Below are 15,627 nucleotides of genomic sequence, written 5' to 3'. Positions count from 1 at the left end.
TTTAATTTGTAGGATATACTCCGGTCTGTTCTGTATGATCTATGGTCCCTTTCTTAGAGAGTGTTTTCAGGTTTATGGACCAAATATTTCAGTTGGCATTTTTTAACGTTTCATTTAGATTTGAACATAAAACAAATAATAAATAAAAATACAAAAGAACATGAACAAATGTATTGTCTCTGTATACTCAGAATAATAAATAACAGAGTCAACTGAAATTCTGTCTTTCAACTGTTTCATCCGTCTTTCATCTGTCTTTCAAGAGGAGCAACAGAGCAGCTTTTTACTCTAGCACTCTGTTTTTCCAGCCTGGTCTCATAGACTACACATAACATAGTAAATGTAAATCTGGATTCCAGGACACTCAGTTTAGTATGATATGTTACATTTGGTATGGTTACATAAGACAGAAGGTTACTTAAGGCAAAAACGAAAGTTGGGTGGTTGGTCAGGGTGGATGGGTAGGCATTAAACGTGAACATCAAGCAACCCAAAGGTTGTGTGTTCGAATAACATCACAGACAACTTTAGGATTTTTGCTAATTAGCAACTTTGCAACTACTTACCAAATTTTGGCTACCTTGCAACTACTTAGCATGTTAGCTAACCCTTCCCCAATCCTAACCTTAACCCTAACCTTATACCTAAACTTAACCCCTAACCCTAAACCCTAGCCTAGCTAAGGTTAGCCACCTAGCTAACGTTAGCGTTAGCCACCTAGAGACCTAGCTAACGTTAGCCACAACAAATTGGAATTCATAATAATCATACGATTTGAAAATTAGTAACATATTGTACTAATTGCAATTTGAAATTTTGTAACATATCATGTGAATTGTAATTCATAACATATCCAACGAAATGGAAGATGGACATCCACAAATTAATACCATACCAAACGTAACATATCATACTAATATGTTACGTCTACCCCTGAGTCCAGGTTGGTTTTTCTCTCTGTTTCTCCTCTTTCTGTCTACTGTGTACGGGCAAAGTAACACATGCATTCACATAACAATTGTTGTAGATTCACACTTTCAAATTATACATTCATATTTTCAGCACAATTGAAATCAGGCATTAGGATGTGAAGTTCTAAACAGCCACAAGAAAGATCATATTGTCTGTCCGTCCGTCTGTCTATTTACTACTATGTGAACATGTGGCTGGCCTGCTGTGTGACTCTGATAAAGGTGGTCCTGCGACGAGCTCCTTCAGTTTAGCAGCTCCTACATAGGTACAGGTGGAGTGCAGGCCACCTAGAATGTCCCTGGTGGTGTCCTCTACAACCCCCCTGTACGGCACCTCCACCGTCCTGCCCTCTGACCATCTGCAGGAGGAGGAGGAGGATGGATGGATTGAGGAAGAGGGGAAAACTTGTCAATAAAGCTATGGTCTTCCATTGGGTTGATCAGGCATATTGATTTCTTAGTCTTCAACATCATCAACAGTTCTGCACTAAGGAGACTAGAGCTAACTACTAAATTGACATTTTGTGAAGAAAATGTGTGTGCTTGCTTGTAAGATACTATTAGAAAAACTGAAAGGATACTGTATTTACAGTGGGGGAAAAAAGTATTTAGTCAGCCACCAATTGTGCAAGTTCTCCCACTTAAAAAGATGAGGGAGGCCTGTAATTTTCATCATAGGTACACGTCAACTATGACAGACAAATTGAGATTTTTTTTCCAGAAAATCACTTTGTAGGATTTTTAATGAATTTATTTGCAAATTATGGTGGAAAATAAGTATTTGGTCACCTACAAACAAGCAAGATTTCTGTCTCTCACAGACCTGTAACTTCTTCTTTAAGAGGCTCCTCTGTCCTCCACTCGTTACCTGTATTAATGGCACCTGTTTGAACTTGTTATCAGTATAAAAGACACCTGTCCACAACTTCAAACAGTCACACTCCAAACTCCACTATGGCCAAGACCAAAGAGCTGTCAAAGGACACCAGAAACAAAATTGTAGACCTGCACCAGGCTGGGAAGACTGAATCTGCAATAGGTAAGCAGCTTGGTTTGAAGGAATCAACTGTGGGAGCAATTATTAGGAAATGGAAGACATACAAGACCACTGATAATCTCCCTCGATCTGGGGCTCCACGCAAGATCTCACCCCGTGGGGTCAAAATGATCACAAGAACGGTGAGCAAAAATCCCAGAACCACACGGGGGGACCTAGTGAATGACCTGCAGAGAGCTGGGACCAAAGTAACAAAGCCTACCATCAGTAACACACTACGCCGCCAGGGACTCAAATCCTGCAGTGTCAGACGTGTCCCCCTGCTTAAGCCAGTACATGTCCAGGCCCGTCTGAAGTTTGCTAGAGTGCATTTGGATGATCCAGAAGAGGATTGGGAGAATGTCATATGGTCAGATGAAACCAAAATATAACTTTTTGGTAAAAACTCAACTCGTCGTGTTTGGAGGACTAAGAATGCTGAGTTGCATCCAAAGAACGCCATACCTACTGTGAAGCATGGGGGTGGAAACATCATGCTTTGGGGCTGTTTTTCTGCAAAGGGACCAGGACGACTGATCCGTGTAAAGGAAAGAATGAATGGGGCCATGTATCGTGAGATTTTGAGTGAAAACCTCCTTCCATCAGCAAGGGCATTGAAGATGAAACGTGGCTGGGTCTTTCAGCATGACAATGATCCCAAACACACCGCCCGGGCAACGAAGGAGTGGCTTCGTAAGAAGCATTTCAAGGTCCTGGAGTGGCCTAGCCAGTCTCCAGATCTCAACCCCATAGAAAATCTTTGGAGGGAGTTGAAAGTCCGTGTTGCCCAGCGACAGCCCCAAAACATCACTGCTCTAGAGGAGATCTGCATGGAGGAATGGGCCAAATACCAGCAACAGTGTGTGAAAACCTTGTGAAGACTTACAGAAAACGTTTGACCTGTGTCATTGCCAACAAAGGGTATATAACAAAGTATTGAGAAACTTTTGTTATTGACCAAATACTTATTTTCCACCATAATTTGCAAATAAATTCATAAAAAATCCTACAATGTGATTTTCTGGAATTTTTTTCCTCATTTTGTCTGTCATAGTTGACGTATACCTATGATGAAAATTACAGGCCTCTCATCTTTTTAAGTGGGAGAACTTGCACAATTGGTGGCTGACTAAATGCTTTTTTTCCCCACTGTATATACTGTGGGCGGAAGGTAGGCTAGCGCAGGGGTTCCCAACCAGGGGTACAAGGACCCCTGGGGGTACTTGGCCTATCCACAGGGGGTACTTGATGAGACTCATGAGACCATTGGCTTTGTCACGTTCGTTGACGGACGGGTCAGACCAAGGCGCAGCGTGATATGCATACATGTTTATTTAAACTTAATAAACACAACGACAAAACAAGAAACAAAACGAAACGTGAAGTCCAAGGTAGACACAAACAACATACCTTTCACGGAACAAGATCCCACAACTACACAGTGCCAATAGGCTGCTTAAGTATGGTCCCCAATCAGAGACAACGGGCTACAGCTGCCTCTGATTGGGAACCACACCGGCCAACATAGATCTACACATAATAGATCAACACATAGAAAATCCTACATAACAAAGAATATACACACCCTGACTCAACATATACGAGTCCCCTGAGTCAGGGCGTGACAGGCTTACTGTTAAAATGCACATGAGGGGGTACTTCAGGGGTACTTCGGGCAGAGCAAAGTTCAATTGGTGGTACAGTAACCAAAAAAGGTTGGGAACCACTGGCCTAGCGGTTAGATCATTGGGCCAGTAACCGTAAGGTTGCTAGTTTGAATCCCAGTGCCGGCAAGGTGAAAAAATCTGTTGAAGTGCCCTTGAGCAAGGCACTTAACACTAATTGCTCCAGGGTTGCTGTTGATAATGGTAGACCCTGGCTGTGACCTCACTCTCCGAGGTTGTCTCAGGGAGAGTGGGATATGCAAAAAACACATTTCCAATTCACATGTGTAAAACAGGACAGATATAAGCACCCACCAAATTATTATTATTGTACCTGTACTCTGCCACTCCCCCTACATATTTCTTCATGACCGTGTCAGAGCTCATCCCATAGAACAGCTTGATCTTTTTGCCATTCTTCTCAATTATCTCTCCGGCACACTGGTCGTGGCCAGCCAGTGTGGCCCCCCAGCATCACAAAGTCAGCTCCCGCGCCTAGAATCACACAGACACAACCCTGTTCAGAGTGGGGCAGGCAAGGCAGTATCTTGGAGTGATACAGCACAACGTATGCTTCCCAAATGGCATCCTATTCCCAATATAGTGCCCTACTTTGACCCGGGCCCTATAGGGAATAGGATACACACAATGTCAATTTGGGACACATACAATGTCACTATGATAGTATGATTTATCAAACCAGGACTCACCAAATGCCTTAGCCACATCGCCAGGACAGCTGCATCCGCCATCCTGGTGAGATAAGACAAAACGTATTGAGCAAACATTGTGGAACGTTCAGTGGTTCATTCTCTCAAAGGGAAAGCCAGGCGGAACCGAGCTCCAGCACCTTAACCCCTTGGTTCGTTCAGATATAAATGTTGTGTAGATAGATGTATTGTGCAGGTGCGTTGCACCCTCCTGAATCCGACCCAAGAGGTCAGAATGTCAGAAGGTTCTTGAGGTCAGAGGTCACTCACTGAGATGATGTGACCCTTCAGGCCGTGGGCGGAGTCTGCACACTCTATGACAGCACTGAGCTGGGGGTATCCCACTCCCGTCTTAATATGTGTCGTACACACAGAACCTAGAGGGGAATCATGACGTGTCAGTTTGTATGAGCTGACTGCACTCAGCTGAAGTAATTTTTTCTCTTGAAGGAAGCCCTGGTGAACTCATAATTCCATAGAGTGCTCTACTTATAGTAGGGAATAGGGTGCTATTTGAGACACAATCTAGGAGTTCACTGTGTTTTCTGTTGAGTGTAAAAAAAGTGATGTTGTTGTGGATACAGACAGACAGAGTAACAGAGAGTAACAGACAGAGTAACAGACATCATACCAGAGTAACAGACATCATACCAGAGTAACAGACATCATACCAGAGTAACAGACATCATACCAGAGTAACAGACATCATACCAGAGTAACAGACATCATACCAGAGTAACAGACAGAGTAACAGAGTAACAGACAGAGTAGCATAGTAACAGAGTAACATACATAGTAACAGAGTAATAGACAGTAACAGACAGAGTAACAGAGTAACAGATAGAGTAACATAATAACAGACAGAGTAACAGACAGCGTAACAGACAGCATACCAGATTAACAGACAGAGTAACAGACAGAGTAACATAATTACAGACAGAGTAACAGACAGCGTAACTGAGTAACAGACAGAGTAACAGAGTAACAGACATAGTAACAGACAGAGTAACAGACAGAGTAACATAATTACAGACAGAGTAACAGACAGCGTAACTGAGTAACAGACAGAGTAACAGAGTAACAGACATAGTACCAGAGTAACAGACATAGTAACAGACAGAGTTACTGACCACTGCCTGAGCTGACTGCTATGTGCTGAGGGGGACGGGGCAGCAGTGTGAGAGAACAACCAGGGTTGGAAGTATGGAGGTGCTACCATAGAAATAGAATCGTTAGAACGGGGCTGGAGCCTCTGACCATGGCAATTTGACGATAAACTCATGGGTAAACTAAAAATGGCTACCAGTGCACACATTATGGCATCATTGACTTGTAAATGGGTGGCTGTTCTAGTGATTATATTTCTATGGGTGCTACTACAAGCACTCCCATAACCAATCAGAGCACTAGTCCTTATAAGCATTAGGAACATTACCATGGTCCATCCACTATTTCCATAACAACTCCTGAAGTCAATACATTATTCAAACCCTGGGGCCACCACTGTTGCATGGTGTCATTAAAATGCTGTATGAAGACAATTCTAGCTGTCCTCCAAACATTGTTGTCTAGGATTATTACAAACCTCCAAACATTCTGGACACTTGGCTGCAAAAGCCTTCCACTCCTCCACAGTGTAGTGCTTCTGCATGGCGGTGAAGAGAGTTTGCTAGAGGAGAATGTAGAGAAACAAGAAGAAAGGAAATTCACAGCATTACTTAGTCCTCTGGCAACTGACCTTTCACAGATCATCACCCTGGCAACCCTTTCACTGGTCATCAGGTTGTCAAGACTTCACTGAAGCAGAACTGGGGATGACAGAGAAACAACAGAACTACTGGAGTTTCTCCTGGTCTGATCATGTGGTCAGTAAAAAACTCCCTGACCCTTACCATGGCATGTGTCCAGCAGTGTTTCTGATGACAACACCAGGTGTGTGTCTCAAATGGCACCCTATTGACTATATAGTGTACTACTACTGACCAGGGCCCTGTGGGAATAGGGTGCCATTTGGGAATAGAGTGACATTTAGGAATAGGGTGCCATTTGGGAATAGGATGCCATTTGGGAATATGGTGCCATTTGGGAATAGGGTGCCATTTTGGAATAGAGTGACATTTGGGAATAGGGTGCCATTTGGGAATAGGGTGCCATTTGGGAATAGGGTGCTATTTGGGAATAGAGTGCCATTTGGGAATAGGGTGCTATTTGAGAATAGGGTGCTATTTGCGTCCCATAGTGCTCTGGTCAAAAGTAGTGCACTATATAGGGAATCGGGTGCCATTTGGGATGCACAACCCCAAACGGTACAGCGCTTACCTTGCTGAGGACGTGTGCCATCTCAAAGGTGCCCGTGGTGTCCATGTTGGCAGCAATGATGGGGATGCCATGGTAACTCTGCTTGGAATTACGGAACGTGAACGTCCTCTGTAGGTCCACCTGTGAGGAGGGGAGCACAGTAACAATAAATAATCATAGTGTGTCCCAAATGGCACCCTATTCCCTATATAGTGCACTACTGTTGATCAGAGCGCTATGAATCCTGGTCAAAGGTAGTGCGCTACGTAGGGAATAGGGTGCCATTTGGGACACAAGCCAATAAATCTCAAATTGTATTCACAAACGCCTATCAAAACATCAAAAGGCACAAATGCACATCATAAAAAGTAAGAATGAAAGAGGAAACTACACAGACATTTAGCATTAGGAGTTGTGGGTATACTGCCTAATGTCAGGACAGTTGACATAACATGACCGAATTGGAATGACTAGTTAAGTTGTGGTAATGCATAACATACAGGTTATGTTTGCTGGATTTGCCCCAGAGTGATGGCCTATATTGAAACTTGGATCATGTTTTAGGGTTTAAAGATGTTAGAACACTGGTATGGAAGTAGATTTAAAAAACAACAACATATGTTCTTATTTCTCCCCGAGACGTCTCTCCATCAGGGGTCAAATTAATGACAATGGTGGCAACAAATAACCTATTCTCCATCCTTCAATCTAATTAAATGACTAATCAACAAACCAATGGCTGGTAGTGGATGTATGAAAGCATAATATTGTGTCAACTACAGTAAAACGACACATTAAAAAAGGCCTTGATCTCAATCCTCTGATGATGATGTCTCATTGTTTCCTCAGCATGCCTGGGTTCATCATGAATCAGGTTGAGCCTCAGCCTGCCTAGATTCACCATGAATCAGCCTGAGCCTCAGCCTGCCTGGGTTCACCATGAATCAACCTGAATCAGCCTGAACCTCAGCCTGCCTGATTTCATCATGAGTCAGCCTGAGCCTCAGCCTGCCTGGGTTCATCATGAGTCAGCCTGAGCCTCAGCCTGCCTGGGTTCATCATGAAACAGCCTGAGCCTCAGCCTGCCTGGGTTCATCATAAATCAGCCTGAGCCTCAGCCTGCCTGGGTTCATCATGAATCAGCCTGAGCCTCAGCCTGCCTGGGTTCATCATGAATCAGCCTGAGCCTCAGCCTGCCTAGGTTCCCCATAAAAAAAGATGCAAATAGAGCTTCAGATGTAGGACAGAATAGATTGTGTCTCTGTCTGCGTCCCAAATGACACCCTATTCCCTACATAGTACACTACTTTTGAGAGCCCTATGGTGCATTATATAGAGAATAGGGTACCATTTGGGACGCCCACTCAGTGTCACACTCAGTGTCCCATATGGGCCCTGGTCAAAAGTAGAGAACTATATAGGGAATCGGGTGCCATTTGGGAATATGGTGCAAGCCTGACTCTCTCATGTCATACACTGTAAAAAAAAACAAAAAATAAATAAATAAAATTAACACCCACAAATCTAGTTGTTTCAACCAATCATTATTCAGTAACTGGTTCCACAGCCTTGTTTTAGTTTACTCAACTCATCGGTCAAAGTGTTACCTGAACTTAACATGTTTAGTTGGCCCAAACCTAGCTACAATATGAGAAAACGTAGGCAAACTCTTCAGTCAACTTAAAATGATGGGTTTGCTTAATTGGTCTCATATATTCATTCAACTATAAATTATGATTTTTGGCATCTTACCTGAAAAAAAGGCTGTGGAACTAGTTACACACACACACACACACACACACACACACATAGACTGGATTGTTCTAAAAAATGAGGCATATTCCATTTTGTTAGCGTTTAACACAGTGTGTCATGTATCATATCATGCCATTCATGTCTCACATCATGCCATTTCGTGTCCCATATCATGCCATTTCATGTGTCATATCATGCCATTTCGTGTGTCATATCATGCCATTTCATGTCTCATATCATTGTCACGTTCGTTCATAGACGGGTCAGACCAAGGCGCAGCGTGATATGCATACATGTTTATTTGAACCGAATAAACAACAAACTAAACGAAACGTGAAGTCCAAGGTACACAAACAACATACCTCACACGGAACAAGATCCCACAACTCAATAGTGCCAATAGGCTGCCTAAGTATGGTCCCCAATCAGAGACAACGAGCGACAGCTGCCTCTGATTGGGAACCACACCGGCCAACATAGAAATACCCATACTAGATGAAAACATAGAACTACACAACATAGAATATACACACCCTGACTCAACATATAAGCGTCCCCTGAGTCAGGGCGTGACAGTACCCCCCCCCAAAGGTGCGGACTCCGACCGCACAACATAAGCATAACAGGGTAGGGGCCGGGTGGGCATTCCGCCTCGGAGGCGGATCCGGCTCAGGGCGTGACGACCTCTCACTCTTCGCCTCCCTGTTGCGCCCCTGGTCTGGTCTAGACCTCGGCGCGCTGCTTCCCCTCTCCTTCCTCCCACGATACGCCAGGCCCAGTCTGGACCCTGGTGTGGGAGACCCCGAACCTGGAGAGGAGCAGGCACGGGCCGGACCGGACTGGCGACGCGCACCACTGGCTTGGTGCGAGGAGCAGGAACAGGCCGGTCTGGCGACGCGCACCACTGGCTTGGTGTGCGGAGCAGGAACAGGCCGGGCCGGGCTGGCGACGCGCACCACTGGCTTGGTGCGAGGAGCAGGAACAGGCCGGGCCGGGCTGGCGACGCGCACCACTGGCTTAGTGCGGGGAGCAGGAACGGGCCGGACCGGGCTGGCGACGCGCACCACTGTCTTGGTGCGAGGAGCAGGAACAGGAACGGGCCGGGCTGGCGACGCGCACCACTGGCTTGGTGCGAGGAGCAGGAACAGGCCGGGCCGGGCTGGCGACGCGCACCACTGGCTTGGTGCGAGGAGCAGGAACAGACCGGGCCGGGCTGGCGACGCGCACCACTGGCTTAGTGCGGGGAGCAGGAACGGGCCGGACCGGGCTGGCGACGCGCACCACTGGCTTGGTGCGAGGAGCAGGAACGGGTCGGGCCGTACTGGGAACACGCACCACTGGCTTAGTGCGGGGAGCAGGAACGGGCCGGACCGGGCTGGCGACGCGCACCACTGTCTTGGTGCGAGGAGCAGGAACAGGAACGGGCCGGGCTGGCGACGCGCACCACTGGCTTGGTGCGAGGAGCAGGAACAGGCCGGGCCGGGCTGGCGACGCGCACCACTGGCTTGGTGCGAGGAGCAGGAACAGACCGGGCCGGGCTGGCGACGCGCACCACTGGCTTAGTGCGGGGAGCAGGAACGGGCCAGACCGGGCTGGCGACGCGCACCACTGGCTTGGTGCGAGGAGCAGGAACGGGTCGGGCCGTACTGGGAACACGCACCACTGGCTTAGTGCGGGGAGCAGGAACGGGCCGGACCGGACTGGCGACACGCACCACTTGCTTGGTGCGAGGAGCGGGACTGGGTTCCTTTATTAACCCCCTGCTGCCTAACCAGCTCCTCTCGCCGTGCCTCTACACTTTCCTTCTCCCTTTTAGCCTCCTGTAGCGCCTCCCTCTGACCGAATAACTCCTGCTCCCTCTGAACCTATAGCCCCCGTAACATGGTGGCCTCCTCTCCTAACCTGCAGATTCGCCCTTCCACGGCCTCCTGCTGCCTCGTCATCCACCCCGTGTGCCCCCAAAAAATGTTCTTGGGGTTGCCTCTCGGGTCTCCGTCGTCGGCACGGTTGGCGCCGTTTCTCCTCTCCTACCTGGGCATCAACCTTCATCGCCTCCCGATAACGGACGGCCTCCTCCTCAGTAATTCTCCCCCAACCGAGGAGGACATCTACTAAAGTTACCTCCCGTTGAATCCCCGGCGTTTGCTCCTTCTGGGCACGCTGCTTGGTCCTTGTTTGGTGGGATCTTCTGTCGCGTTCGTTCATAGACGGGTCAGACCAAGGTGCAGCGTGATATGCATACATGTTAATTTGAACCGAATAAACAACAAACTAAACGAAACGTGAAGTCCAAGGTACACAAACAACATACCTCACACGGAACAAGATCCCACAACTCAATAGTGCCAATAGGCTGCCTAAGTATGGTCCCCAATCAGAGACAACGAGCGACAGCTGCCTCTGATTGGGAACCACACCGGCCAACATAGAAATACCCATACTAGAATGAAAACATAGAACTACACAACATAGAATATACACACCCTGACTCAACATATAAGCGTCCCCTGAGTCAGGGCGTGACAATCATGCCATTTCGTGTGTCATATCATGCCATTTCATGTGTCATATCATGCCATTTCATGTCTCATATCATGCCATTTCATGTGTCATATCATACCATTTCATGTCTCATATCATGCCATTTCATGTCTCATATCATGCCATTTCATGTCTCATATCATGCCATTTCATGTCTCATATCATGCCATGTCATGTCTCATATCATGCCATTTCATGTCTCATATCATGCCATTTCATGTCTCATATCATGCCATTTCATGTGTCATATCATGCCATTTCATGTGTCATATCATGCCATTTCATGTCTCATATCATGCCATGTCATGTTTCATATCATGCCATTTCATGTCTCATATCATGCCATTTCATGTCTCATATCATGCCATTTCATGTCTCATATCATGCCATTTCCTGTCTCATATCATGCCATTTCATGTGTCATATCATGCCATTTCATGTCTCATATCATGCCATTTCATGTCTCATATCATGCCATTTCGTGTGTCATATCATGCCATTTCGTGTGTCATATCATGACATTTTGTGTGTCATATCATGCCATTTCGTGTCTCATATCATGCCATTTTGTGTGTCATATCATGCCATTTCATGTCTCATATCATGCTATTTCATGTCTCATATCATGCCATTTCATGTCTCATATCATGCCATGTCATGTCTCTCATGACATCACATAGCGGTATAGGTGTTGACAGGTGCTAGCCAGACAGAAACATTGTGAACACTGTTATCATAATAAACCTCAGGTCTGTAGGGAGGGAAAGATGTCAGTGCCAGGCAGACAGTGGGAGAAGGCACAAACAGACACACACACGTTGACGTATACACACACACACACACACAGACCAGTATGCAGAGTCAAACACACACACAAGCATGCACGCACAGGCGCACGCACATACACACACACATACCAGCCCTGCTAAGGGAAGGTGACCTCCACACACACAGGGGAGGTTACTGTGTTCTGCTGTAGCAAGCTAAGGAACAATAAGAGTACTTCCTACACAGAGATCCTCTATATCACCAGTTCTATATGTAATCCTATGGTATCCTATCTCTTTCACCTCTTTTCACCACTGACCCTCCACAACTGACCAACCCAACACAGCTGTCATTTCTGATTCAACACACATTTGAACATTGTACATAAGACTTAATGCTCTTGGCCCCCTTGGGAGCATAGGGTGTCCACCATGACTCCACCTCTCTCTTTTCTGTGCTAACAAGATAAAACTCATTAGACATCTACAACAACAACAGCAGCAGCAGCAGCAGCAGCAGCTGTAAAGGCTGGTTTATAATACCCCATCCTCTCCTTACCTCTAACCTGCTCTTCAGGCTGCTTCTCTTGGGTCTGAACAGGACATCTTTAAAGTCCAGCTTCACATCCACGTCTATCCTGGGCATGATGGCCTGTCACCTCAGGGATGTTCCAATCCCTGTCCCAGTCCAATAAATCAATAAATCTATGAAACACTAGATCAATATAGAGCCTGTGGTCTGGTCTGCTGAGACCCAGACAGTAGCCAACCCTGAACCTCCAGATGCATGCTAACAGGCACTCCTCTCCCAGCAGCACCTACGGCTTTATTTGGTTTGGCCTGACCTCCTTTTCCCCTCTTTCTCTATCTGTCTTGCTCTCTCTCTCTCTCACACACTCACACACACACACACACTCACACTCCCACTCTCTCACACACACACACACACACACACACATACACACACACACACACACACACACACACACACACAGCACTAGTAGTAGCGGTATTGTCACTGGCCATCTGACACACATTCATGTCAGATGGACCTATCACTGCAGAGAACAGCAAAGCTGCTGACAGAACCAGGAAGTGCTGGAGTCAGTCAGCATCCTCAGAGGGGACGTGGTGAGGTTTATACACTAAACATTCACAAGGTGGGAAACAAGACATTTTTGAGGGGGCAACTGAAGGCCAAATTCTGTGCATTACTTTGCATTAACTCTATGTGTTATTATCCTATGGATACAATTATCATTATCATCATCATCATCATCATCCTCTTCATTGTATCATTCTATTCATCATCCTCACCATGATCATCATCTATATAATCAAAATAATTTCTCAAATATTGAGAAAACAGCATGGAACCTGAATCACACAATGAAATAGGGTTTATTACCCAACTCTACCACTAGGTGGGGTAAGAGCGTTTATTTTCAAGAGGAAAAGTTTGAGTGCAAACTGCACCAAAGTCCCACAAAGAAATGTCCTAATAACAGACTGTGGACTGTCTTCAACAATGAGACATATTCCATTTAGTTAGCATTTAACACAAATGATCACCTTAATAAATTATGATATCTTCACCCTGCATCCATAGGCTACCCTTTCTTAAAACTTTAATTGATGAATTCAACAAAAAGTTATTCAAATGAGCTGTTCACCTGTTTACATTATGATATGTGTAGCCTAAAGGGCTTTTTTACCTTTGTCAAATTAATATTTTTTCCCCCCATTTCAATGTATTGAATTGGTTATCTTTCAAAATCATCAAATTGGATCAAATTGTTGAAAATCTGAAACCTGGCCATAAGCCTTCCCGTTCACCATCTATTTCCTCAGGTCTCTACAGCAGCTGAGAAAGATAACCCAGACTACCATCATCTACAGGTTCACTGTACATTCTATCCTGACAATGATTGATTGGCACTGCACACTTTGGATCTAATCAATGAAAATCAAAAATCTGGCCCCCACCATATCATGATGAAAACCCTGTGGAAGGCAGCTTGCCATCTAAACGTTGAAAATCAGAAACCTGGCCCCCACCATATCATGACGAAATCCTGTGGAAGGCAGCTTGCTGTCTAAACGTTGAAAATCAGAAACCTGGCCCCCACCATATCATGACGAAATCCTGTGGAAGGCAGCTTGCTGTCTAAACGTTGAAAATCTGAAACCTGGCCCCCACCATATCATGATGAAATCCTGTGGAAGGCAGCTTGCTGTCTAAACGTTGGTTATAACATGTATCATCAAAGCCATGAGCGTGCAGCTTTACCCTATTCCCATGGAAACTGAATACAACAGGACATAGGGTGCTATTTGGGACACAGCCAGAGGTCGTCCCAGTGCCCTGGTGATTAGACAGCAGGGACAGGAGCAGTAAGATAGATACTTCCTCCTGACCCTAACACACCCGACCGTCAGCCAGACATCAGAGAATATCTTACAGAAGACTGGGATCGCTCAGCTAGCTCATTATGTTATGTTAACACACACTGAGTGGACAAAACATTAAGAACACCTGCTCTTTCCTTGACCTAGACTGACCAGGTGAATCCAGGTGAAAGCTATGGTCCCTTTTTGATGTCACTTGTTAACTCCACTTCAAATCAGTGTAGGTGAAGGGGAGGAGACAGGTTAAATAATTATTTTGTAAGCCTTGAGACAACTGAGACATGGATTGTGTATGTGTGCCATTCAGAGGGTGAATGGGCAAGACAAAATATGAAAGTGCCTTTGAACAGGGTATGGCAGTAGGTGCCAGGCGCACTGGTTTGAGTGTGTCAAGAACTGTAACGCTGCTGGGTTTTTCATGCTCAACAGTTTCCCATGTGTATCAAGAATAGTCCACCACCCAAACGACATCCAGCCAACTTGACACAACTGTGGGAAGCATTGGAGTCAACATGGGCCAGCATCCCTGTGGAATGCTCAGTGTGTAGACGACTGGTATGAACTGCAGGGTTAGGGTCAATTCCAGAACATTCCAATGCAAGAATGGAAAAATCCCCATTGAAAATAAATAAATTACACATTTCTACTTTTGAATTGGAATGTCAATGCATTTCAATGAATTGAGTGAATTGAAACTCCAAACGTTCAGTCCATACTGTAAGCTGTCCAACACCACAGAGTCCAACACCACAGAGTCCAACACCACAGAGTCAAAGTTATGTTGTTGTGTGGTACATACAGTGGGGGAAAAAAGTATTTAGTCAGCCACCAATTGTGCAAGTTCTCCCACTTAAAAAGATGAGAGAGGCCTGTAATTTTCATCATAGGTACACGTCAACTATGACAGACAAAATGAGGAAAAAAAATCCAGAAAATCACATTGTAGGATTTTTTATGAATTTATTTGCAAATTATGGTGGAAAATAAGTATTTGGTCAATAACAAAAGTTTCTCAATACTTTGTTATATACCCTTTGTTGGCAATGACACAGGTCAAACGTTTTCTGTAAGTCTTCACAAGGTTTTCACACACTGTTGCTGGTATTTTGGCCCATTCCTCCATGCAGATCTCCTCTAGAGCAGTGATGTTTTGGGGCTGTCGCTGGGCAACATGGACTTTCAACTCCCTCCAAAGATTTTCTATGGGGTTGAGATCTGGAGACTGGCTAGACCACTCCAGGACCTTGAAATGCTTCTTACGAAGCCACTCCTTCGTTGCCCAGGCGGTGTGTTTGGGATCATTGTCATGCTGAACGTTTCATCTTCAATGCTCTTGCTGATGGAAGGAGGTTTTCACTCAAAATCTCACGATACATGGCCCCATTCATTCTTTCCTTTACACGGATCAGTCGTCCTGGTCCCTTTGAAGAAAAACAGCCCCAAAGCATGATGTTTCCACCCCCATGCTTCACAGTA

The 15,627-nt window shown here is 45.5% G+C and overlaps 1 pseudogene across 1 annotated transcript; it reads right to left on the bottom strand.

Annotated features, from left to right (window-relative positions):
* Positions 1-1,150: 1,150 nt before the first annotated feature.
* Positions 1,151-12,388, bottom strand: LOC311107370 (GMP reductase 1-like; annotated as a pseudogene). The gene is made up of 8 exons: positions 12,302-12,388; positions 6,701-6,820; positions 5,967-6,050; positions 5,512-5,536; positions 4,652-4,758; positions 4,382-4,424; positions 4,006-4,166; positions 1,151-1,330 (listed from the first exon to the last, which is right to left on the bottom strand). The product of its transcript is annotated as a GMP reductase 1-like (transcript).
* Between the last annotated feature and the right edge of the window lie 3,239 nt (positions 12,389-15,627).

This window comes from Coregonus lavaretus (assembly GCF_964263955.1).
Source record: "Coregonus lavaretus genome assembly, chromosome: 3".
Classification (NCBI taxonomy): domain Eukaryota; kingdom Metazoa; phylum Chordata; class Actinopteri; order Salmoniformes; family Salmonidae; genus Coregonus; species Coregonus lavaretus.
Note: the sequence above shows the minus strand (reverse complement) of the source record. Positions and strands in the feature narration are given on the sequence as shown.